This window comes from Giraffa tippelskirchi, chromosome 12 (genome assembly GCF_054371585.1).
Source record: "Giraffa tippelskirchi isolate mGirTip1 chromosome 12, T2T-mGirTip1v1.2.pri, whole genome shotgun sequence".
NCBI lineage: Eukaryota > Metazoa > Chordata > Mammalia > Artiodactyla > Giraffidae > Giraffa > Giraffa tippelskirchi.
Genome location: NC_137286.1, coordinates 38,219,663 through 38,244,032, shown reverse-complemented (window position 1 = coordinate 38,244,032; position 24,370 = coordinate 38,219,663). Strand labels below are relative to the sequence as shown.

The 24,370-nt window shown below is 48.1% G+C and overlaps 1 protein-coding gene across 11 annotated transcripts in view; it reads left to right on the top strand.

Moving 5' to 3' along the window:
* Positions 1 to 24,370, top strand: part of PCSK6 (proprotein convertase subtilisin/kexin type 6) — a 208,113-nt gene that overhangs the window by 42,917 nt on the left and 140,826 nt on the right. For 2 of the 11 annotated variants that reach the window (XR_014070287.1, XM_081546620.1), the window contains exon 1: positions 17,030 to 17,230. The exons of 7 other annotated variants lie outside the window; for them this stretch is intronic. The gene's annotated coding sequence lies outside the window, so the exon portion shown is untranslated. Of the gene's footprint in view, positions 1 to 17,029; positions 17,231 to 24,370 lie in introns of those variants that run through there. 2 more of the 11 variants (XR_014070288.1, XR_014070291.1) reach the window with 1 other exon arrangement.

Below are 24,370 nucleotides of genomic sequence, written 5' to 3'. Positions count from 1 at the left end.
CAGACACTCACCTCCCACTCTGTATGGGAATTCCAGATAGGATGAGAGCCTGAGTGTGTATCATTGGGGAAGACCTTCATCACACTGGCAAAGGAGAGGATTTCTGTTTATAACTTATTTTACTGAAGTATAGTTGAATTACATATTGTGTCAATTTCAAAGTGATTCGGTTGTACATACATAAATACTATTTTTTATATTCTTCCTTTGCAGGATATTGAATGTAGTTCCTTGTGCTATATAGTAGGACCTTATTGTTGATCCATCCTGTAGATAATGATTAGCATCTGCTAACCCCAAACTCCCAGTCCCTCCTTCCCCTACCATGCCTCCCGTTGGTAACCCCAAGTCTGTTCTCTTTGTCTGTGAGTCTGTTTTTATTTCGTAGATAAGTTGATTTGTGTCATATTTCAGATTTCACCTTCATTCTTTTTTGTGGCTGAGTAATATATTCCATTGTATGCTATTTCACCCTGTGGACGGTAGCGTGCCAAGCTCCTCTGTCCATGGGATTTCTCAGGCAAGAAATTTGGAGTGGGGTGCCATTTCCTTCTCCATTGTATATATATACCACATTTTCTTTATCTGTTCGGTTGTTGATGGACATTTAGGTTGCTTCCATGACTTGGCTATTGTGAATAGTGCTGCCATGAACATAGGGCTGCATGTATATTTTTGAATTATAGTTTTGTCTAGATATATGCCCAGGAGTGGAATTGCAGGGTCATATGGTAGCCCTATTTTTAGTTTTTTGAAGACTCTCCCTACTGTGCTCCATAGTGGCTACACCTATTTTCATTCTAACCAACAGCATAAGAGAGTTGAGAAAGGAAAGGATACAAAAAGATCCAATAGAGAAAGGAAGAGATTGATCCATTAAAGGTTCTGTATAATAAAGGTGTCATAACATTTAAAAAGCAAATAAGAGAGTAGGAAGTATGTATAACATATAACAGTATTTTATAACATATAACAGATTCATGTGTAGATTATTTAAAAGGCTATAAATGAATAATGGAGAGGGAAATGGCAACCCACTCCAGTGTTCTTGCCTGGAGAATCCCATGGACAGTGGAGCCTGGTGGGCTACAGTCCATGGGGTTGCAAACAGTTGGACACGACTGAGCAACTAACACACATAAATGAATAAGAAAAAAGATAAGTGCCAGGTAGAAAAATGGGGAGGTATATATAAATAGGGAATTGAATGAAAGGGAAACCCAGGTGAGAAAAAGTGCCCAGCCTCTCCGGGAACTGATGGGCCTTAAGGTGGTGATCCTACTTCACGCCTGTGGGGTTGGCAGACCGAGATGTTGTCAGCATCAAGGGCTGCCTGGGCCGCAGAGGAGCCAGGAATTGGAAGTGGGTACAGCTGCTTAGAGAGCGATAGGAGGTCGGTTGTGTCAGCATGTCCGCATCCTGGCTTCAATCTGGGAGATCCTCACTGCTGCCCCAGGAGACTTGTACAGGAGTGTCCACGGGGGCATCTCTAAATGAAGGGAGACACCACCTAAATACCACCAGGAGAAGAGTGGAGGAGAAAAGTTGTCACACCACAGGGTACTCAACAGTACTTAGAAAAGAGGGAACTAGGTGTGTATCTACATAGATACATCCTAGAAATAATGTTGAGTGAAAACGGCAGGTTGCAGACGCACAGTGTAATAGTATTTATGTAAATTTTTAAAAAACACTAAGCCATTCTGTAGAACTTACGAATGCTTACACAGGTAGTGAAAGTATAGAAGCTTGGGCTGGAAGGATCCACATCAAATTCTAGTTAGTACAATCTCAGACTTAATCTGCAGTGTCCTAATTCCTAATCCACTACAGAAGTATGTAGGTATTTGTTGTTGTTTAGTTGTTGAGTCATGTCCAACTCTTGCGACCCCTTGGACTATAGCCCGTCAGGCTCCTCAGTCCATGGCATTCTCCAGGCAAGAATGCTGGATTTGGGTTGCCATTTCCTTCTCCAGGGGATCTTCCTGACCCAGGGATTGGACCTGCCTCTCCTGCAGTGGCAGGCAGATTCTTTACCACTGAACCACCTGGGAAGGCCAGGCATATATGTATAATATATGTAAGTTATATACAAAATTATGTTTAAGCATTTTGCACTTTTTTGTGTGTCAGAACATATTATATATGGTAATATACCCACTTGCATATGTACATGGATATACACATGCATATTCATATGTGTATACATGTATCCACATACACCTACATACATGCACACACACAGATATACACGTGCAGTGTTAAAGGAGGGGGAGAAAAATGTACATCATACCCAAATATGACTGTTCTTGGGCCACTCTTGGGCCCAGGGGAGAAGGCCCTGCCTAAAGTCCCAGGCTGGTCACCCGTGGGCTCAGGTGAGAATGCCCTGCCTAGACTAAAGTCCAGGCTGGGTTGGTCCACTTGTGTAGGAAGCGGTGACCTGGAGAAACAGAAGTCCTGGCTGCAGTCACAGGGTTCTTGGGACGGAGCTGTACCTGGAGCCCATGCGCCACTCTGCCTTCCCCTCTGCCAGTCATCTTTCTCTGTCAGGTCAGCTCTCGGCAGAGGTGGCCTCACCCCGGCCTACATCGTCAACTCTGACGTTGCTCACTCAGAGAAAAGATAGGTTGTTCATTCACATGAGAAGTATGGCAGCAAGCCATCGGCGCACACTGGATCACAGCAGCATGGCGTCGGCAGCTCTTAGAAGTGATGTTTATCTTAAGGGTGGCACTGAAGCGCCGTGCTTGCCCTTGCATTTCTACTTTGCCTGGAGTATTGAGCTAATTTGTTGGTTCTGAGTCTGAGCATAAAACAGCAGGCTGGCTGCCAGGGCCCTGAAAGATCTAAGAGCCTTAAATGGTTTTGAACTTTCCTTAAATAGTTTTACTTAAAATAGCTACTGAGCTGAGCATACCTGGCCCAGAATTTCAGGTGGGCCTTTGTCATTCACTTGTCAACAGAGGAAAATTGTCTTGCTGCACACAGCTTGTTCTTACAACCAGGAGCAAGCTGAAGCTTTAGCCAGGTGTTAGAAGTGATGGGCCAGAACTTGTTCCAGTGAGTGTTGGGGGCTTGGAAGGGATGAGGGGAGCCCAGAACAGCAGTCACGAGGTACTGGTTTTTTCCTAGAGGCTATCTTGCTCTTATGCTCTCAGCCGGGAGCCATACTCCTGGATGGCCTGTGAACGGCAAGGGCAAGTTTCTGGTGTGAGCTGTGGCAGGAGGGGTGGTGGTGGTGGGGCTAGACAGAACTGGGACTGCGAAGGTCATGTGGTGTTACATGTTCCTGTCTGCCCTCTTCATTCAGGTGGTAATGGATTGAAGTGGACAGAGCTTCATTTGATGGGCAGTATCATGAGTCACTGGGGCTCCTGTGGGGGGAGGTGAGCAAAGCTTGAGTTGCAGTGCATGGCGCCAGGAGAGCCCCCGAGGCCAGGGTCCAAGGACTGAAAACCCGGCCAGGGGGCTAGCCAGCTCTATAGCCCGTTGGGAAAGTTGGTTTAAACTTCTCTTGGCAGAAGCCAAGGGTATAGGTCCTGGTGGGGCAGAAGAGTCTGAGGGCCATCTGGGCCCCTCGCTGGTCTTGGACTACACAGGACTCTCTACACTTTGGGGACCGTTCCAGGCTCCTTGGGACCTCTGGGCCCTGCACAGATCTGGCCTCTAGAATGTAATTCCTCTGGTCTTTTCCAGCACCTTTGGTGCTCACGCCCCTCTCTCCAGCCAGCACCCTGCCCATGGAGGCCTTCACGATCACGAGTGTCCGTGTCCTTTCCAGCTGGGACTGCAGTGTGGCCTTGGCACTGACTGGAGACCCTGGTGTGTGTTTGGGCTTGGCTGGTGGTTCCCTGGGACTGCTGTCACCATGGAGCCTGGTACTGACCTGCAGGTGCCGCTGGGCCTGTTCACCATGAGGAGACCTCCGTCCAGTTAAGCGTGACTTGCTACACATTACAAACTGGCAGGCCGGGGCCTAAAGCCCTCCTTTCTGACTCGCCTGCCTGGTCACCCGCCTGGCAGAGGGCTGTCACCGTGCATCTCAGACTTGGGTAAGCCACTGGGCAAGGAGCCTTTCAGCTGGGTGCTGCCGCTGACACACGGGCCCAGGTGGACCCACCAGCCTTGAGTGCGCATACAGTGCCAGCACTGGTGTGCTCCGTGCTGCATGGTCTTTGCTGGCTCCTTCTCCTCCACACTGACCACTGGAAAAACCATAACCTTGACTAGACGGCCTTTTGTTGGCAAAGTAATGTCTCTGCTTTTAAATATGCTATCTAGGTTGGCCATAACCTTCCTTCCAAGGAGTAAGCGTCTTTTAATTTCATGGCTGCAATCACCATCAGCAGTGATTTTGGATGTGAGAGTTGGACGGTGAAGAAAGCTGAGCGCCGCAGAATTGATGCTTTTGAACTGTGGTGTTGGAGAAGACTCTTGAGAGTCTCTTGGACTGCAAGGAGATCCAATCGATTCATCCTAAAGGAGATCAATCCTGGGTGTTCATTGGAAGGACTGATGTTGAAGCTGAAACTCCAATACTTTGGCCACCTCATGCGAAGAGTTGACTCATTGGAAAAGATCCTAATGCTGGGTAGGATTGGGGGCAGGAGGAGAAGGGGACGACAGAAGATGAGATGGTTGGATGGCATCACTGACTCAATGGACATGGGTTTGGGTAGACTCCGGGAGATGGTGATGGACAGAGAGGCCTGGCGTGCTGCAATTCAAGGGGTCACAAAGAGTCGGACACGACTGAGCAACTGAACTGAACTGAACTGAACTCTCCTCCACATTGAGGCTTACTCCTGAGTCTCCATGGTGGAGGGAAAAACCCATCCCTCCCCGGGGGCCACACACAGTCCCTCACAGTCTGAGGCTCTCCCCTGGATGGGCCTTCCTCCCCCTTCCTGGGTCCCAGTTCACCCAGAGCTGAAGGCCTGGTGGGTGCCACCACCTTCGTGCTCCCATGCCTCCTGTCCTGTCTGTTACCACGCTTCTCTCTTTGGCCTCCTGTTTCCCTCACTTCTCCCCGTCCAGGCCGTGTAGACCCTCCTGCCCCTATCACCGCCTTCTGCTCTGGCCAGACCCCTCACTCTGCACTTGCTTCCTCGTGGCATCCTTGGTGCTGTTCTCTCAGGCGAGAAAGGCTCTCTCCTACGGCCTTCCTGGTCAGCGCCTTGTCCTTCCTAGCTGTCTGCTGCTCTGCAGCCATGCCCCTGGGTTCCCAGGCCTCCGTCATGCTGTCTGCTGGCCTGTCTGTGCCTCCACCGGGCTCTGTGCTTTGCGGGCACCTCAGTTCACACCCATCGTCTGGCTGCTCCCCGAGATGAGGTCCGATGGAGCTGTCTCTCTGGTGCAGAGCTGTCGGCCCAGGGCAACCTGTGCCTGGCAGACATGCTCACATTGATTCAGACTGTTTGTTAAGTGCTCCCCTGGGTGCTGGGCCCTCAGAGTCAAGGGGAAGGCGCCCCTGGGAGAGCCCCTCATGGGGTGCAGGGTGCAGGCATTGTGACTGAGCACAATCAGGCTCCTCTCAGCATCTGGACAGAATTGTCTCCCCTGCACTGCTTATCTGGATCCCTGCTTCTGGGAACCTCTTGGCGGGCCCCTCCCAGCTCCATGGTGCAGGGGAAGGAGCTGCCCTGTGATGCTGTAGCTGCCCCCCGGTCTGGTCGGCTACATACCCCAGCCCCACCCCACCCTATAGGGTCCCGTCATCCTGCCGAGTCCTGGTCTCTGTGAAGTTCAGTGTCTGCTCGCGGAGTGTTGGAGACCTGGCGGCAGGCATGAGGCCCTGTCCAGCGCCACACAGAATGGGATGAACAGCCATCAACTCTCGGAAGGGAGCCTTGTGCTCATGGGATGGGATGGGACGGGATCTGCAGCTTGAGTTCCCATGGTAACCGGCCCATCAATGCCCTCAGTGTCAAGACGGTGGCACCATGGAGAAGAAGAAACAGGCTCATTGTCTCTGCCTTGGCTGCTTGGGCTCAAACCAGCCACACTCCGCAGGGCCGGACAGCCCTGGCCACTGTGGGGCACAACCTGGCCAGAAAGGGGCTGTGGGCTTCAGCTTCCTGACCTCCCTGGAGCCTCGTGACTTCCTGCCACTGGCGCCATCCTCCTTGTTGGTCTGCTCAATGGGAGAAAGGGCCTGTCCGCCACGGGAGTGAATAAACCGTGTCCAGTGGCAACCCACTCCATTGTTCTTGCCTGGAGAATCCCAGGGACGGGGGAGTCCGGTGGGCTACAGTCCACGGGGTCGCAAAGAGTCGGACACGACTGAAGCGACTTAGCAGCAGCAGGAGCGGTGTTGTAGTCGGGTGCTTCCCATTTTGTTTGTGCTATGGTTCTCAGAGATGACCTCCCATATTCATTCCACCAGAACCATCATTGCCTGTGAAAGGCCCCGGCCCACCCTGTGATCCTTGTCAGATGCCCCGAGGTGGACAGTTGGGGCAGGAGGGAGCAAGGGGCAGGGTGGGGGGGCCCCTCTCGTCAGATGGGGCAGGGTGGGGGGGGCCCCTCTCTTCAGATAGGGCCTAAGGTCCCGTGGTCTGGAGGTGAAGAGGCTGTTCTTCCACTCACCTGTCATAATCCTTGAAGTCGGAAACCAGGGCATCGCTGGGTTCCCCTGCTTTCCTCCCTGGTGCCCGTCCGCGACTCCTCTCTGCCTCCTGGTCATGCCTGCAGCCTCCTCTCTGCGCCTGGGTTTCTGCCTCCCTCGGCCATTCCCCACCCCAGGCTGTTTGTTCCCTGCCTTGAAATCACAGAGGCTTTTCTGTAGCAGAGCCTAACTGTGTGGCCCTTGGGAGTGAGCTGTCCGCCCCTGCCCGCTGCCTCTCCATCCCCACCTGGAGCCCTCACAGTCGCTGGACACCCCAGCTGGTCCAGACCTTCGCTGAGCCGGAAGTGCGCCACATGCCTTTTCTTTCTCTGCCTTTGCTGTTTTGGGGCTGCTGCTTTAACCTGGACGCCCATTCCTGTGGAGCCCACCTGGAGAGCCTGCCCCTCTTCAGGACTAACTGAAGTGCTGTTTCCTGCCCTGTCTGCTGCCTGGTGGGCCAGAACTCTGGTCTTCAAGCTCCAGGGCCCCGGCCTGAGAGGGAGCCAGTCTCCCCGCCACCTCGCAGCCTCTTGTGGTCAGGCCCCAGGCCTGCTGTCCATTCCCACACTGCCTCCAGAAGCACCGGGGGACTGGGTCACTTCGCCACTGGGTTCCAGGACCTCTGTCACGACTGCCACCAGTCGACTCTGAGCTGCCCTTCCTGTTCACCAGGCACTGCTCTGATCATCACCCCTGAGCCCTATTAACCCTGTTACACAGATGAGCAAACTGAGGCACAGAGCAGCTGAGTAACTTATTGAGGCTCAGGCCCGTCAGAGCAAGGCTTTCCACGGAGGCAGCTTTCATTCCGGTGTCCACTTTGGGAAAGGCTGCAGAGAGCAGGTGGCCATGGGGCTGCAGTTGGGGTTTCCTAACTGGTAAGGCAGAGGGTGCAGTCCGGGTAGAGGAAAGATTAAGATATAGCAGTGCCCCATGTCCAGAAGATGCTAGAACCCTGCCAGCGAGGGGCAGGGCTGAGCTGCACCTTCACACCCTCTCTTCTTACCAGGTCCCTGGGCTAGGGCTTCCCTTCAAAGGCTTAGGTGGCGCTAGTGGTAAAGAATCTGCCAGTGCAGGTTAGACCAAGAGACGTGGGTTCAATCCCTGGGTCGGGAAGATCCCCAGGAGGAGGACATGACAACCCACTCCAGGATTCTTGCCTGGAGAATCCCATGGACAGAGGAGCCTGGTGAGCTACAGTCCATGGGGTCACAAAGAGTCAGACATGACTGAAGTGACGAGGCACACATGCATGTGCAGGAATGCAGGTGGCCCATAGCACTCCTAACCTCTAGAGTCTGAGAGTCTCAGGGCAGGGAGCTTCCCTTGGACACCTCCTGTGGCCCATTGAACCCCCGTGTTTTCCACCTTGGATGAGAGTAGAAAACTGTCCAGCAGACACCCAGCCAGAAAACAGAACCGCAGAGAAGGGCCTTCATGACCCAGGGTGGCACCCAGGGTGGCCTGGCCTGGACATGAAACTGTGTGGTTACTTGTTTTTCTTTGTGTAATACCAAAGAATGCAGTATGTAGAAAAGTTGGAAAATATGGAAAAGAACAAAAAACACTGAGAAAAGATCATTTATAATTCTACCCCCACCCCAGGTAAACACTGTTAACGTTTTGGGCTGGGCCCTCTTACTGTTTAGTTTTTTAAACTGTGTGTGTGTGTGTGTGTACATGCACATGCGTGTGCATGCACGTTCATTTGTATATCTGGGTATATGGGTGCACACACACGTGCACAGACAGTTTTAGGCAGATGGTGTTGCACAGTTGTTGCAGCTGTACCTCCCAGGTCTGTAACTGTTCTGTGGTGAAATTTTTAATGACTGCTCAGTGCTCTGGTGGTACCTTACCTAATCTTCCCTGACATTTAGGTCAGTGGATTCTTTGTGAGGTCATATTGCTGCTGATGGAGAATGCCAGCCCTGGGTGAGGTGGCGCACAGGTTCCCCACCCTCCCCTCCCCCCAACTTGCTGCCAAACCTCGCCCCCCTGGTTCCCACGCTGGTTGCACCCCATCCCCCATCCTGCATCACCCGCCTTGCACAGGGTCCCATACTTGATGACATGTCAGTCCAGCTCACAAGGATTCTGTGAAGCACTTTTTCGTTATTTGATAAAGCTACTGGTGTGCTCTGTAAATATCCTCCCTTCACAGAGAAGCCAAACAATGAAGATTCGTGAAGAGAAGGACCCCAGATCCCCTGCCTCTCCTCATCCCATTCTCACCTGACCCCTCCCCCAACACCACCCCGTCCACACGTTAGTGTCCGTGTGTCATTTTTGCGGGGGGTGAATGGGCCATGCCAGATGTATCCAACAGTACATTTTGGAAAGCTCTCTGCTGAAGTACGTAGAGATCTACCTCACTCTTTTGAAGTAGTTTTAAGCTGTTGTATTGAAGCCACATATTTGGTTACAGCATTGGCTTATTAATTCATGTTATTTGATTTTTCTCCAGGTTTTTTTTTTTCTGTATCATAAACAACATTGCAGTGATCATTCTTGTTCCTCTTCTCTGTATGAGAATTTCTGTAGGCTACATAATAGCAAAAACAAATAGGAGTAGTGAATATGTAAGTCCTCTACATACGAACCTTCAAGTGGTGAACGTTCAAAGATGTGAATGTGCGTTCACATGTCCACTTACGTGAGTTAGTTCATGTGAATGGTGTATGCTGTCACGTGCATGCATCCTCCACATGTGGTGCTCATGTGTACTTCAGTCCTGTACAGAAGACAGCAGTGCAGTGTCTTTATTTCAAGCCCAGGATGTCCAGAAGCAAGCGTTAAAGCAGTGGTGATACTGCTGTACTACTGTACTTTTCAAGGTACTGTAAGATTAAAATTGTTTTCTCTATTTTTTGTGTTTGTTTTTTATTTGATATTTGTGTGAAAAGTAGTGTAAATCTATTACAGTACAGTACTATATAGCCAAGTGTGTTAGTTGGGCACCTGGGCTTACTTTGTTGGACTCAGGAACAAATTGGACTTAACGATGGTCCTCTCGGAGTGGAACTCGTCTATATGTTGGGGACTTACTGTAATAATCAGACACCTCTTGACCCTTATTATGTGCTTTCCCTGAACTGACTCATTTAATCTTCTTAAGAACCCTGCAAGTAGATACTGTCATTATCCCCTGTTTACAGAGAGGAAGCTGAGGCACAGGAAGGTTAAGTAACTTGTCCGTGATTGCAACGCTTGCCCATGCCAGAGCCAAGATCTGAGCTGAGGTGGTCTGGCTCCAGAGGCCGGGGAGCTGCTGAGGCAAAGCTGAGTCCGTGGGGGTGGGGGGGGGCAGGGCTGGGAGGAGGGAGTAAGGGGTGGTCCAGGCAGGTGGGGCCGGGTGACACTGCCTACCCCTAGAAAGTAGGTGGGAGGCCAGGCCCTCAGTGGTCCTCTGGGGAGATTGTCAGTACTATTCTTACAGGTAAAAATCAGCTCTCATGGCTGTTCTAATATGCTTTTTTTCCCCTGATTACTGTTAAAATTAAATGCTTCTTCATAAACTTATGAATCACTTTAATTCCTCTCTGAAGGATTTGTTTATATTCTTTGCCCATTTTTCCAGTGGTTCATTTTTCTTTTCTCATGATGATCTGTAGGTGCCGTCACTCTCTTGTGGTTATGAATCTTCTGTCTGTAAATAGATACTCCTGTCTGTCACTTTTCTCTGAACGTTGTTCGGAGGGTATGTTGGCTGCTTGTTTTTGGAGGTAAAATGCGCAGTTGCCATTGTTCGCAGGGCTTTGGGCTTGTCACTCGTGTGACTGAGTGAACAAGGTAGGGTCCCTGTCAACCCCAGAAGAGAACTAAGTAGCCATTGCCAGAGGAATAGTGCAAGGAACACACAGGTGGGGCCCCCCTGCTTTAGGATGACAGGAGAGTGGGGCTGATTTCCCTTGGGAGGATCAGGGGCGGCTTTGTGACTAGTGGCTTTGGAGCCAGACCTTGAAGGTCCACAGTTGTCGAAAGCAAAGCGGGGAGAAGCAGGGAGCAGGCTGGCCTGAGGGTGAGCGTCGTTCTGCCTCCCATCGGGGAGAACCCAGCTGACTGGCTCGGACAAAGGCACGGTCACGGTGGGGTTGCTTCCAGGCATGTGTGCTGGGTGAGGAGCACTAGGGCTGTGGGCCAGCAGCATGGGAGCTGCTGCCCACGCTGGGATGAGGGGATGGAGGGAGGGGGAGCAGGGTCAACAGAGCCTCGTGGGCGCCAAGGCAGCGAGAATGCAGTACCCTCCTGGTGCCTCCCACTGGCTGAGCCCTCGAGAGGTGTGTTGTCAGGAGGGGTGCAGGGCTGGGCGAGGAGAGGGGGATAACCAGGGGAGCCGGGTGGGAAGGGGAGCATAACTTGGGGAGTGAGGGACGTCCTGGGTGTGGTGTCCCCAGAGGCACAGCAGGCATTTGTCGGGTGCTAGTGTGAAGCCTGACACTGTGCAGGGGACTGGGTGGAAAGGTGCATCCAGCTGGCATCGCCCCTGGAACACTGCCTCGGCACCACCGATAACTGTCCATGTGTCCTCTTGCATGCCTGCAGCCCTGTCAGACCCCATGTACCTGGATCTGTGCCTCCTTGCCCCAGTCAGAGTTTCTTTAGGTATGTCCAACTGAGGACAGAGTTCAAAATGGGAAAGTAAGTCCATTTCTGACCACTTGGCACTTGGTCTAACACATGGCTTGATCTTTGGTTGTTTTCCTAAACATAAGCAAGTTTATATAAGAATCCCTATTTGGGTACTTCTTGGTTAAGCCTAATTTCTATAAAAAGGAAAGAAACCTTGCTTCTGTCCTGCCCTCAAAGTAGCCATTCATGCCTGAGTTTGTTCACAGTCTTATGCACGTCTCATAGTTTCTCTTTTGCAGGAATGTGATGCTGTCAGCCACAGGCCAGCAGCAAGGCTTGTTTCCATGGGTTAAACAAGTTTCTGTGCCACGACTTTCCCATCCCAGAGCCTCACACCCTGCATTTAAGCACAAGAGGCAGAAGCCCATTTATGGGAACAAACGCTTTCTGTTCCTGGAGTTTCGTGTCCTTATACAACATGACCTCTCTGCTACTTTCTAGGCTTTTTTGTTTGTTTGTTTTGTTTTTAGTTTGCTTTTTCAAGGAATGTGGTTTTCTACCTTCCTCTGATACATGACACACCAGAAAGATCAGAAAACCAAATTGTTCCTTCTCACACCAAATAGACCTGAAATCCAAAGGAAATCCCAGAGGTAGGTAGAATGGGTTCACTGCCTCTGGAAGTTCATCTCTGAGGCTCGTTTCCAGGCCCAGGACTAACCACCCTGCATGACGACAAGCTGTGTCACTGTTGTTCCAGCCAAGGAAGTGCATTTCCAAAACCTAACCAGGAGCATCTTTCCTCTTCCCACCTTTACTTTTACTCTCAAAGGGCCTTGTGTGTGTTGGTGTTTTCTTCTCATGTCAGAATTTCAGTTACTCCATAGAACCATAGAAACGCCTCTCTTCAAGCCAACTGGTTTTAAAACCAGCTGTCACTTCAGTCATGTCCAACTCTTCGTGACTCCATGGCCTGTAGACTGCCAGGCTCCTCTGTCCATGGGATTCTCCAGGCAGGAATACTGGACTGGGTTGCTATTTCCTTCTCCAGGGGATCTTCCTGATGCAGGGATTGAACCCGTGTCATTTCTGTCTCCTGCATTGGCAGGTGGATTCTTTATTGCTGACGCCACGTGAGAAGCCTGAAAGTTGGTTTTACTTTCCAGCAATTGATTCCTTTTCTGAAGTTCATCACTAATAGTCTTTGAGCATGGTCTGAGCTAACGGCTGTGCCAGCCTGGGCTTGTCCTGGGGCCAGGCAGCCGCTCAGCCTCCTCCTGGGGTTGCCCCTGCGCGTTGAGAGTTCTTTTCTCCTGGCAAAGCTGAGGAATTTGTTTGTGTGTTCGCCACTGCTTCCCTTCTGTCCATGTCTGTTTCACTTGAACCGTGCAGTTGGGATGTGTGAGTTAGGCTCCAAGTCTCCAGGCAGGGCTACATTCCTGCATGCACCCTGGGCTCAGAAGAGATGCTCAAAGATTGTTACAGACAGTGCACGCAGGCCCCAGGGAATAGCCATCTCACCAGAGCTGCCCAGTCCCTTCTAAATGACACACCTTTTTCTCCAGGTCTCCTGGGGGAGGTTTGTGAGCATTGAGCCCAGTTTGATTTCTGTATCGTAACAGAAATCTTCATAACAGAAGATGTCATGTTAGCTGCTGTGACCAGCCTTCCTGTGGCCAGCAGGAGCTGGTGCCGTGGTTTCCCAGGTCGTGGAGATTTGCTGAGGGAACCAGACTAGTATGTGTGGCTGTCCATCAGAGCGAGTCATCAGCTGCCTGACCCCCCACTGGTTTCTCAAAAATCAGGGGTGGGGGAGCACTTCTGTTTTCTCCCTGAGAAGATTATGGAGTTCCCTGGGTTGTTCAGCTTGTTTATCCCAATTCTTTGAGTGTCTAAGGTCCACCAGTAAAATGGACAGACAATATGTCACGTTCCTATAACGGGCATCTGTCCTCAGCAGTAAAGAGAAGAAGACATTTGGTATGTAATAGCAGGGTGAGCTTCACAGACTCTGCAGAGTGTAAAAGAAGCCTTACACCAAAGAGTCATCTGATTTCATTTCTTGTTGTTGTTCAGCCACTCAGTTGTGTCCAACTGTTTGTGAGCCCGTGGACTGCAGCATGCCAGGCTTCCCTGTCCTTCACCATCTCCTGGAGTTTGCTCAAACTCATGTCCATTGAGTCAGTGATGCCATCCAACCATCTCATCCTCTGTCATCCACTTCTCCTCCTTCCCTCAATGTTTCCCAGCATCAGGGTCTTTTCCACTGAGTTGGCTCTGCATCAGATGGCCAAAGTATTGGAGCTTCAGCTTCAACATCAGTCCTTCCAGTGAATATTCAGGGTTGATTTCCTTTAGGTTTGACTGGTTTTATCTCCTTGCAGTCCAAGGGATTCTCAAGAGTCTTCTCCAGCACTCTAGTTAAAAAGCATCAGTTTTTCAGTGCTCAGCCTTCTTTGTGGTCCAGCTTTCACATCCATACATGACTACTGGAAGAAACATAGCTTTGACTATATGGACCTTTGTTGGCAAGTGATGTCTCTGCTTTGTAATACACTGTCTAGGTTTGTCATAGTTTTTCTTCCAAAGAGCAATTGTCTTTTTGTTTCATGGCTGCAGTCACCATCCACAGTGATTTGAAAATCAAGTCTGTCACTGTTTCCATTGTTTTCCCATCTATTTGCCATGAAGTGATGGGACCGGATGCTATGATCTTAGTTCTTTGAATGTTTAGTTTTAAGCCAGCTTTTTAACTCTCCTCTTTCACTTTCATCAAGAGGCCCTTTAGTTCCTCTTCACTTTCTGCCATAAGGGTGGTGTCATCTGTATATCTGAGGTTGTTGATATTTTTCCTGGCAATCTTGATTCCAGCTTGGGCGTCATCTAGCCCAACATTTCACATGATGTACTCTGCATATAACTTAAATAAGCAGAGTTCATTTCTAGAACAGGCAAAACCCACCTGTGGGAGTGGGATAGCAAGTAATGTGTGGACTGCCTGGAAAGGGGCATGAGGAGGCATTCTGCGCTGATGGCGATGTTCTCTGTCATGAAGGGGATTTGGGGTCATACAGGTGCAAACATTTATCAAAACTCAGCAAATTTATGTATCTCACCGTATATAAATTTTACTTCAGAGGAGAAAATCTGTGAGCAAACGCTGAACTCTCCTGATAGTGTGGATGTTGAGATGTTTAGGGGAAGTGTACTGTTACTGTGGTTTACTTTGGATGCACCAAAAGTAACAGGAATTGACGGATAGACAGAGGCCTGGATACACAGAAATGTGAGTCACTTCAGTCATTATGTCAATGGGGCAGTCAAGGTGGTGGGTGTGCAGGTGTTTCCAGTTCTTTCAGCTTTCTGTATGTTTGTAAATTTCCACAGTTAATGTTGGAGAGGAAAAGACTCTTAGGGGTGTGGTGGGCATAGGACAGATTCAGGAGAAATCCCCTGCTGTCCTGACAGGCTCGTCAGTTTGTGTTCAGAGATAAGGAGGAGAAGCCTAGTGGTTTAGTGGGGCAAAGAGGTCATCAGAGAAATCCCATGGAATCTGTGCTCGGGGGATGGACGCTTTGGTAAGGTGAGCTCTAGGGTCATGCTCACATCTGGCAGGATTACTGTGGCTCTCTGAGCCCAGGGACAGAGAGATTTGGCCAGGGAAGAAGCACCCAGGGCACAGTGCTGAGCTGAGGCCTGCCGTCTGAGGGCCTTCCTGCAGAGGGGAGATAAGCCTTCCACAGACAGCCTGGCACCGTGGTGCAGGTCTGGGTTGCTGGCCTGCTGCTTATCTTCTCAGGCCTGTTCTGCGGTGCTTCTATAGTTCCAGGATTTGAATTATCGTACAGACTTTTCAGCCCCTCTTTTTTTTTAAATCATAGGAGTTATTATTTTTTTAATCACCTGCAATTTGAAAACAATCAGCAATTACTAAAAAGTTTTCTGGAAAAGAAGTCAGAATGATACTTTGATCTCAAAGACGTAGTGTGACCTGCAGGTAACAATGAACATTTGATGTTAATACGAACAGCCATTGAAATCATTCTGAATGGAAAGGTTTGTTGTCATCAGCAGTAGTAGCTGCGAGAATGGAGTAACCGTTGCTGCCATTGGTTGAAGGCTCTTGTGGACCCAGGCGGTGTTGGATTGAACAGGACTAGTGGTGTTCTGGTGGGGGGCTGCCCTGCGCTGGGGCCCTGCCCCTGCTTACTGAGGGGCTGCCCCAGACCAGATGCGCCGGAGACCACCGACGTCAGGCTTCTCGCAGAGCCTCTGCCTAGGGAGGAAGCTCCCGGTCTGCTGGTAAGTAATTTAGGGCATGTGTGAGAAGTGGGGGTAGGGAGAGCGGAGAAGAATGAAAGCATTATTCTAAGAAGCTACTCTTATTTATAGATTCTCCTAATTCTATTAAAATGAAGGCCGGAGGGTTATAAAAGTTGGAACATGTAACACATAATAGCCATGAAAGGACGTTAAGCGAAAATAGGGAACAATAGTAAAATGAGAAGACATTCTCAGTGTCGACAGGAAGAGGTGACGGTTTTCTGAAATAAAATCGTCCTAGGGCACACTGTATGGGGAGAGTGAATTAAAATGAGGAGAGAACTTGGAAGGAAACAGAAAACATTTCATAATGAAAAGGGGAAAGTGTTAGCCGACCCAAGAGGAAAACAAAGATTACACTAATTACATTAAGCGACAAATAAATAAAATGCCATCGTTGTAAAGAGAAATAAAACTCATTAAATACTTAATGTGCTTTAAGAGGGGTTAGCAAAATAAAATGTATTAACTGTGATAAAATATGTAGGCAGCTGTAATTTTCCTGCTTTTTCCTGGCAGCTAGGATAGTGCCCGATCTCCTACATGAAAACAAAGGATTTTTTATTCCTGACATAGCACATTAATGTTTGTGTGTCATAAAACAAAATAATGAGCCCCTCGTATTATTAATAGAAAAGCTGGAATCAAACAAATGCTTTTAAATGAATGAATTTATGAATGAATAAGGAGTTAAAAAATACACGCTCAAAATGGAAAGCAACAGAACCACCTTCTAAGATAAAAATCTGACAAATGAAGATGTGAAGGAGGTGGTTCTCTTTGGTGCCAGTAACTTAAGCTCTCTCTGCATTTTCTGCTGGAAAGCAGATTTACTGGCACCCCCGACAATCAGATGCTTGGAAAATGCCAGGCCTGAAGTGAACATGGATGTGTGTTAATGCTGATAATCTTATCGTCACCACCGTGATGAGTGTTAATACCAAAAGAGAGGGAAGTTGCATGTCCTTTCAGTGTCAGGCCCTGGAGTCAGACTAGGAGAACACTGTCTGGTTTTAAAGTAGGGCTTCAAAGCTGGCAGAAGGTGTCATGGAGAAGATTTCAGACATACTGCTCCTTTTACCTTTTGTCTTTTTTGAGGGGAAAAGATGAGCTGATGTGAAAAGTTTAGGATGGGAAAGGTAGAAAAAAGCCAGACCAAGAAAGAGCTGATGAGCCACTGGGTAGCCTGGACATCCGGGCCACAGAGCCTGCCCACCAGTTCCCAGGGAGACACCTGGTCGGTGGCCACTCCTGCCAGCCCACATGGGATTCACCCTCCTCAGCCATCCTCCTGCCAGGCTCTTGTCCACCATCACGATGCTAAAGAGGACACTCCTGCTTGGAACTAATTGGTTAATGATCTTCTTTGGAGGATGAAAGAAGAGTTTAGATTCAGTAAAACTTATTGTCAGTTAGCCAGTGTGGGCACCTGGGAGCCAGTGAACAAGCTCATGAAGGAATAGTTTGTTGCCTGGACACGGCAGTTGGGACATGGAGTGGCTCTGTGACTCGGCACGGCTCTGTGATGCCCATTTGCCTGTTGACTATAACCGACAGGTCCACTTTCACCCCCATGGAGAATGGTGTGCCTGGAAGTGCTGAATTTTATCCTTTTCTCAAGCCATTCTCAGTCCGGGCATCACTCAGCAGGGCCTGCACAGAACACGGACTCTCCTGATTTAGAGATCAAGAGGCAGACTGGGGCTCTGGGACAGGAGACACTAGGTGGGTGATTTTCTCTTCTACTGTTCCTCCCACAAGAGCCAGATCTCCCCACTACACCTGTTTTCCACTTTATTGGGCTATTTTGATCTGGTAGCTCTTGCTGTCAGAGCCAGTGGCCAAAACAGACCGCAAGATTGGAAGAGCAGGGTTCTAATCCCAGCACTTTGTCTGCAGTTGGTCAGCAGTTGATGTCTCTGGGTGTCAGGTCACACACCGATCTGTGAAGTGTGGGTGTAATCATCACTTTCCAAACAGCATTCTCATCTGGCTGCTGTGAACATCACAGTGTGGACTTATTCCTATGTGACTGAGAGGGCAGACATAATCAGTGCAGCCGTTCGTGAGGTCGCTGGACTGATAGATGCTCTGCACAGGCCTCTCTTGTAGACACTGTGACCCCCCAGCCCAGAGCCCACCCCCATTTACCAGTACCTGCTGTGGCCCCTCACCTACATCTTGCCTGGGTGGGTTCCATACTGATTCTGGAGGAGGCACGGAACACTGGGTGTTTGTGGTGTCCTGGGATCACGGTCCACCTTGGGCTGTGAGGGCTGAGCTACCAAAGGACCAGATTGCTACAGTTTAAACAGTGATCTGAAAGCTCCCCTGCTGATACTGGAGGGTTTTCATTCTGCCAGGGAATAGGACAGTGTGCCAGCAATTTCAGAGCGTCACAGAACAGTAGCTAGGGATCATTGAGATGCTAAACCAGAGGATGGTGCCTGAAACAAAGGGGGCTCTGACCTACCTGCTGTGGGAACTCAGAGGGGACCATGGAGGCAAGCTGGTCTCAGGACTTGGTCTCCAGCCAGCGAGACACCTGCATCAATAACTAACCAGTGGAATGTGCTAGGTTGTCGGAGAGGTGTGGAAGTGATACTGGAGGACTGGCACTGGGGATCACTTCTGCCTTCTGAAGGAAAATAGCGAGGATGATGAAGATGACAGAATGGGGAGAAGGATGAGGATGATGGTTAGGTTGATGTTGATGGAGAGGAGGAGGAGGAGGATGTGGAGGGTGATGGTGAGGATAATGATAGGATGAGGATGTTGATGATGGTAAGAATGATGAGAATGGTGACGGTGATGGGGAGGAAGGGGAAGATGATGGTGATAGTGATGGTAAGGGTAATGAGAGGAGGAGGGGGATTATGAGGAAGAGGATGATGATGGTAATTATAAGGGTGACGGTGACAATTACAAGAATGGTTAACTCTTACTGGGCCAGAAACTGCTCTAGGTGCTTGACCTCCACGACTCCTTACAGCCACCTCCTCACAGTGGATGCCTCTCCTGCTTCCATGTGACAGATGAGGAAACAGCATGGGGAGGTTAAGTGACATATACAGATTAGATATGGCAAAACCAGAACTGACCACACACTCACTTCTCCTTTGTTACCTTTGAAACATGTTATTCAATGCATATAAAATATTTCCCACAACATATATGTGCATTATTAAAAAGCAAAAAAATAGAACTATTGACACCACCACCCATCCCAGAAGTAGACGATTATCAACATTACTTACATACTCCTTTTTCATCTTACCACTGTTAAAAGGTAAACAAAGGCATATTAAAAATTTTAAGAATTTATCTGAGCAAAAATCGATTTGAATCAGGCAGCACCAAAGGGGAAGTGGGTATTAGTGCTGTGTGAACACAGGAGCGGGACTTTTATAGAGGAGAAGCAGAAGCAAAGTGAGGAAGTGATCTGATTGGCTGTTGCTTCAGCGGCTGCCTTATTTGGGAAAGCTTAGTTAGCTGATCCTGATTGGCTGCCCTTAGGTTTTGATTTCTTAACCTTGAGGCATTTACAGGCTTGGGTTTGGTTTGCTTATGTGGGCTGCTAAGGCAGTAGAGCCACCTCAGCCTAATGGCCTCCTTGTTTAATTAATTTAACCCCACCCTGCCCACACCTCTCCAGCCCCACAGGGTAACCACTGTCCAAACAGTACATGTGTCACAGGTGTAGGTATGCGTAGACTGTACCTTGCTTAGTTTTGCTTTTGAGCTCTGTAAACCTGAAGCTCTGTAAAAGCTGAAGCTTCAGTATTGTAGGCCACCTGATGCAAAGAGCCGACTCATTGGAAAAGATGCTGATGCTGGGAAAGATTGAAGGCAGGAGGAGAAAGGGGAGACAGAGGATGAAATGGTTGGATGGCATCAGTGACACAATGGACATGAATTTGAGCGAACTCTGTGAGATGGTGAAGGACAGGGAAGCCAGGCGTGCTGCAGTCCATGGGGTCGCAGGACAGGACTGAGCGACTAAACAACAGCAGCAAAAAAGGATACACTGTGTGTGGTGTTCTGGGACTTCCTTTTTTCTTTTTTTTTCACTTAACATCAAGTTTCTAAGGCTCAGCTACGTTGTAGCCATAGCCCAGCATAGCTGTGGTTCATTTCACTTCTCTATAATATTCTTCAGCCAGCAAATCATCATGTGTGTGTCCTTCTCCCAGCAATAAATGAATGTGGTTTCTACTAAGAACATGGTTGCTAGAAGAGCCCTGTGCACGCCCTCTGGTTCTCGTATGTCAGAGTTTCTCTGGAGCACGTGCCTAGAATTGGGATGACTGGATTTATGTATACTGCATACCAATGCTTTGCCAGTTACAAGTGTAGGAAATAGCATTTCCAAGTTTGTGAATTTTTGAAAAAATCTTGTGTAGGTGTCTTCTGATTAAATAGGAAAATTAACTGTTACATAATTGTATGCATCAATCTTTTCTCTTTTTTTATAGCAGTTTTATGAAGATATAATTTGTGAGCCATATGACTTACCTGTTTAAAATGTACAGTTCATTTTTTTTTTGTTAGTGTATTCATAGAGTTGTTCCACCGTCACTACAATCAGGTCTAGAGCATTTCATCACCCCAGAAAGAAACCCCACACCCACTGGCTGCCACGCCCCATCATGCCCTGGCTGCCCCAGCCCTAAGCATCAACTAATCTACTTTCTGTCTCTACAGAGTTGCTTACTCTGGACATTTCACATGATGGAATGGTAGAGTGTGTGGTCTTTTTTGTGACTGACTTCTTTCCCTTAACACAATGGTCCCCAACCTTTTTGGCAGCAGGGACAGATTTCATGGAAGACTAGTTTTCCAGTGACCGAGGAGGGGAGGGTGGTTTTGGGATGATTCCAGCACATCACATTTATTGTGCACTTTGTTTCCATTATTACTACATTATGATATATAATGAAATAATTGTACCACTCACCATAGTGCAGAATCAGTGGGAACCCTGAGCTTGTTCTGCACCTGGATGGTCCCATCTGGAAGCGACAGGAGACAGTGACACCCCAAGTATGTTGCTTATGTCTTCTCTGGAACCTCGTGTTGGTTGCTGTCACAGCAGAAAACCCTGCTTCACAAAGATGGGATACTGGAAATGGAAGCAGGCTTTTCAATGCTTTTGTGCAATCTCAGGATATTTCGCCCTGACTTTAATCCAGAATGTATGGAGATTTGAAGTTGTCTCAGACATACTCTTTAGGCCACCGTCATTTGGGATCTCAAACAGTTGATCTTCTAGCACAGATAAAGTCAGTTCATCTGGCTTATTCACAGGTGGGTGGCAGATGCATTCATTCTCAGTCTGGGGGTCTTTCATGGTTGGAAAATAAGGCTCAAACTCTTAGTCTCTTTCAGAATCTATGCTACTGTTTGAAACGTCAAAAGTCCCAATGTTCACTCATTGCCCCCATAATTCCAGTTTGGCTTTGAATGCAGTCACTTCATCTGCAGGCTTGAGCACAGTTGTCATTCTTCCCTGAAGTGATAGATTGAGTTAGTTGAGCAGGTTGAATATGTCACAGAAGTAAGCAAATTTTGTGACCCATTCTGTGTCACTGAAATGTGCTGCCAGTGGGGGCTGCTTTTCTAAAATAAATATCTCCACAGTGTGGAGACTCACATTCAGAAGCAACCTCTTTGATGCAAGTAGTGAAACCCAGAAGCCATTCAGTCATGGCAGCCACTCCATCCGAGCATATTCAGACACAAAATGACCAATTCAGTGTTCCTGATATGTGATCATTTAGGGACTTAAATAGTTCTGCAAATGTGGTGTTGATTGGCAACAAAAGTGCACATAACACATTCTCCTGCACATCCTCCTGAAAAATATCTCACACAGAAACAGGTGTTGTCTTGTCAACACAGGTAGACTCATCAGACCTCTCTGCTAATGACAATCTGTATTTGTAACTGCTACCCAGTACTAGCATCACTGCCTCAGCTCCATCTCAGATCATCGGGTGTTAAGATTCTCATAAGGAGCAAGCAACTTAGATGCTTCACATGTGCAGTTCATAGCAGGCTTCATACTCCTGTAAGAATCTACTGCCACAACTGATCTGACAGGAGGCAGAGCTCAGGTGGTTATGCAAGTGATGGGGAGTGGCTGTAAATACAGATGATGTTTCACTCGCTCGCTTGCTGCTCACCTCCTCCTGTGCAGCCTTCTTCCTAACAGGCCACAGACGGGTACTAGTCCATGGCCTGGGAGTTGGAGACCAGACCCCTGCTGTAGCGTGCTTTTAAGATTCATTCATTTGAGTATGTTCCAGTACTTTATTCTTTTTATTTCCAAATAATATTCCAAATATTCCTCTGTTTGGATATACCAGTATCTGGACATTTTATTTGTCTGTCAGTTGATGGACATTGAGGTTATTTTTACTCTGCTCTTTTGGCTCTTCTGCGTAACGTTGCTGTGGACGTTTGTATGTAAGTCTTGTGTGGAGCTATGCTTTTACTCCTTTAGGGTTATACAGAGGAGTGGAATTGCTGGGTCGTGTGGTAGCTCTCTTTGACTTATTGAGAAGCCACTGGATTGCTTTCTAAAGTAGCTCCATCACTTTACAATCTCTCCAGCAGTGTATGAGTTTTCCAGTTTCTCCACATTCTCATCAACAACACTTGCTATCATCCGTCTTTTGTATTGTACCCTTTCTAGTGCTGTTTTTGTTGTGGTTTCATTATCCTGATGGCTGATGGAATACTCAAACTACTGCGCAATTGCATTCATCTCACACGCTAGTAAAGTAATGCTCAAAATTCTCCAAGCTAGGCTTCAGCAATGCGTGAACCGTGAACTTCCAGATGTTCAAACTGGTTTTGGAAAAGGCAGAGGAACCAGAGATCAAATTGCCAACATCGGCTGGATCATTGAAACAGCAAGAGAGTCCCAGAAAAACATCTATTTCTGCTTTATTGACTATGCCAAAGCCTTTGACTGTGTGAATCACAATAAACTATGGAAAATTCTGAAAGAGATGGGAATACCAGATCATCTGACCTGTCTCTTGAGAAACCTGTATGCAGGTCAGGAAGCAACAGTTAGAACTGGACATGGAACAACAGACTGGTTCCAAATAGGAAAAGGAGTACGTCAAGGCTGTATCTTGTCACCCTGCTTGTTTAACTTATATGCAGAGTACATCATGAGAAACGCTGGGCTGGAAGAAACACAAGCTGAAATCAAGATTGCCAGGAGAAATATCAATAACCTCAGATATGTAGATGACACCACCCTTATGGCAGAAAGCGAAGAAGAACTAAGGAGCCTCTTGATGAAAGTGAAAGAGGAAAGTGAAAAAGTTGGCTTAAAGCTCAATATTCAGAAAACTAAGATCATGGCATCTGGTCCCATCACTTCATGGGAAATAGATGGGGAAACAGTGGAAACAGTGTCAGACTTTATTTTTTTTGGCTCCAAAAAAATCACTGCAGATGGTGATTGCAGCCATGAAATTAAAAGACGCTTACTCCTTGGAAGGAAGGTTATGACCAACCTAGATAGCATATTAAAAAGCAGAGACATTACTTTGCCAACAAAGGTCCGTCTAGTCAAGGCTATGGTTTTTCCAGTGGTCATGTATGGATGTGAGAGTTGGACGGTGAAGAAAGCTGAGCACCGCAGAATTGATGCTTTTGAACTGTGGTGTTGGAGAAGACTCTTGAGAGTCCCTTGGACTGCAAGGAGATCCAACCAGTCCATCCTAAAGGAGATCAGTCCTGGGTGTTCATTGCAAGGACTGATGTTGAAGCTAAACTCCAATACTTTGGCCACCTCATGCGAAGAGTTGACTCATTGGAAAAGACCCTAATGCTAGGAAGGATTGGGGGCAGGAGGAGAAAGGGACGACAGAGAATGAGATGGCTGGATGGTATCACCGACTCAATGGACACGGGTTTGGGTAGACTTCGGGAGTTGGTGATGGACAGGGAGGCCTGGCGTGCTGCGATTCATGGGGTCGCAAAGAGTCGGACATGACTGAGCGACTGAACTGAACTGAACTGAACTGATGGCTGATACTGTTGAGCATCTTTCCATGGGCTTTTGGCCTCTTGCATGTCTTCTTCAGAGAAATATCTGTTGAGATCCTTTGTCCATTTATAATTATTTTGTCTTTTATTATTGCATATTTTAGACACAAGTCCCTTACCAGGTATGTTATTTGCAAATACTTCCTCCCATTGTGTGGATTGTCTTTACATTTTCTTGGTGGTGCCCTTTGCAGCACAAGGGTGTTTTTTTTTTTCATCCATTCTTACATTCTCTGTCTTTTAATTGGTGTATTTAGGCCATTCACATTTAAAATCATTGCTGATATCATTGGCTTAATATCATTTGTTGTTCCTCCTGCTTTTTATACCTCCTCTAATTATAATGGAGAGTCTTAACAATTATGTTTTATTTCCTCACATAACACATCAATTATACTTCTTTAAAGTATTATTTTTAGAGATTTCCTTAGAGTTCACTATATATATATATATATATATATACTGTAAACTAGTTTATGTCCACCTTCAAATAGCCCTGTGCCACTTGAAAGGTAGTGCAGGCGCCTTGTGATAGAGTCTTCCCAGTTTCTCCCTCCTGCCCTGGTGATGCCAGTCTTCATGGGGAGTGCTTCCTGTGCTCTTGTTGAAGAAGCCCCTCTGTACCTGAGGTCAGCGGTCTCTCCCATGCTATCCCTCAGTGTCGCAGAGGGCAGCAGACGGCACTGTGGCTTTTCCTTTAGAATAGCCCCATCCCAGCTCCCCAGAGCCGGTCCTGACGTGTCATAATTCCCTGGCACGTGTGCTAGGCTCTGTGTTCTGGAGCTAGGAAGTGAG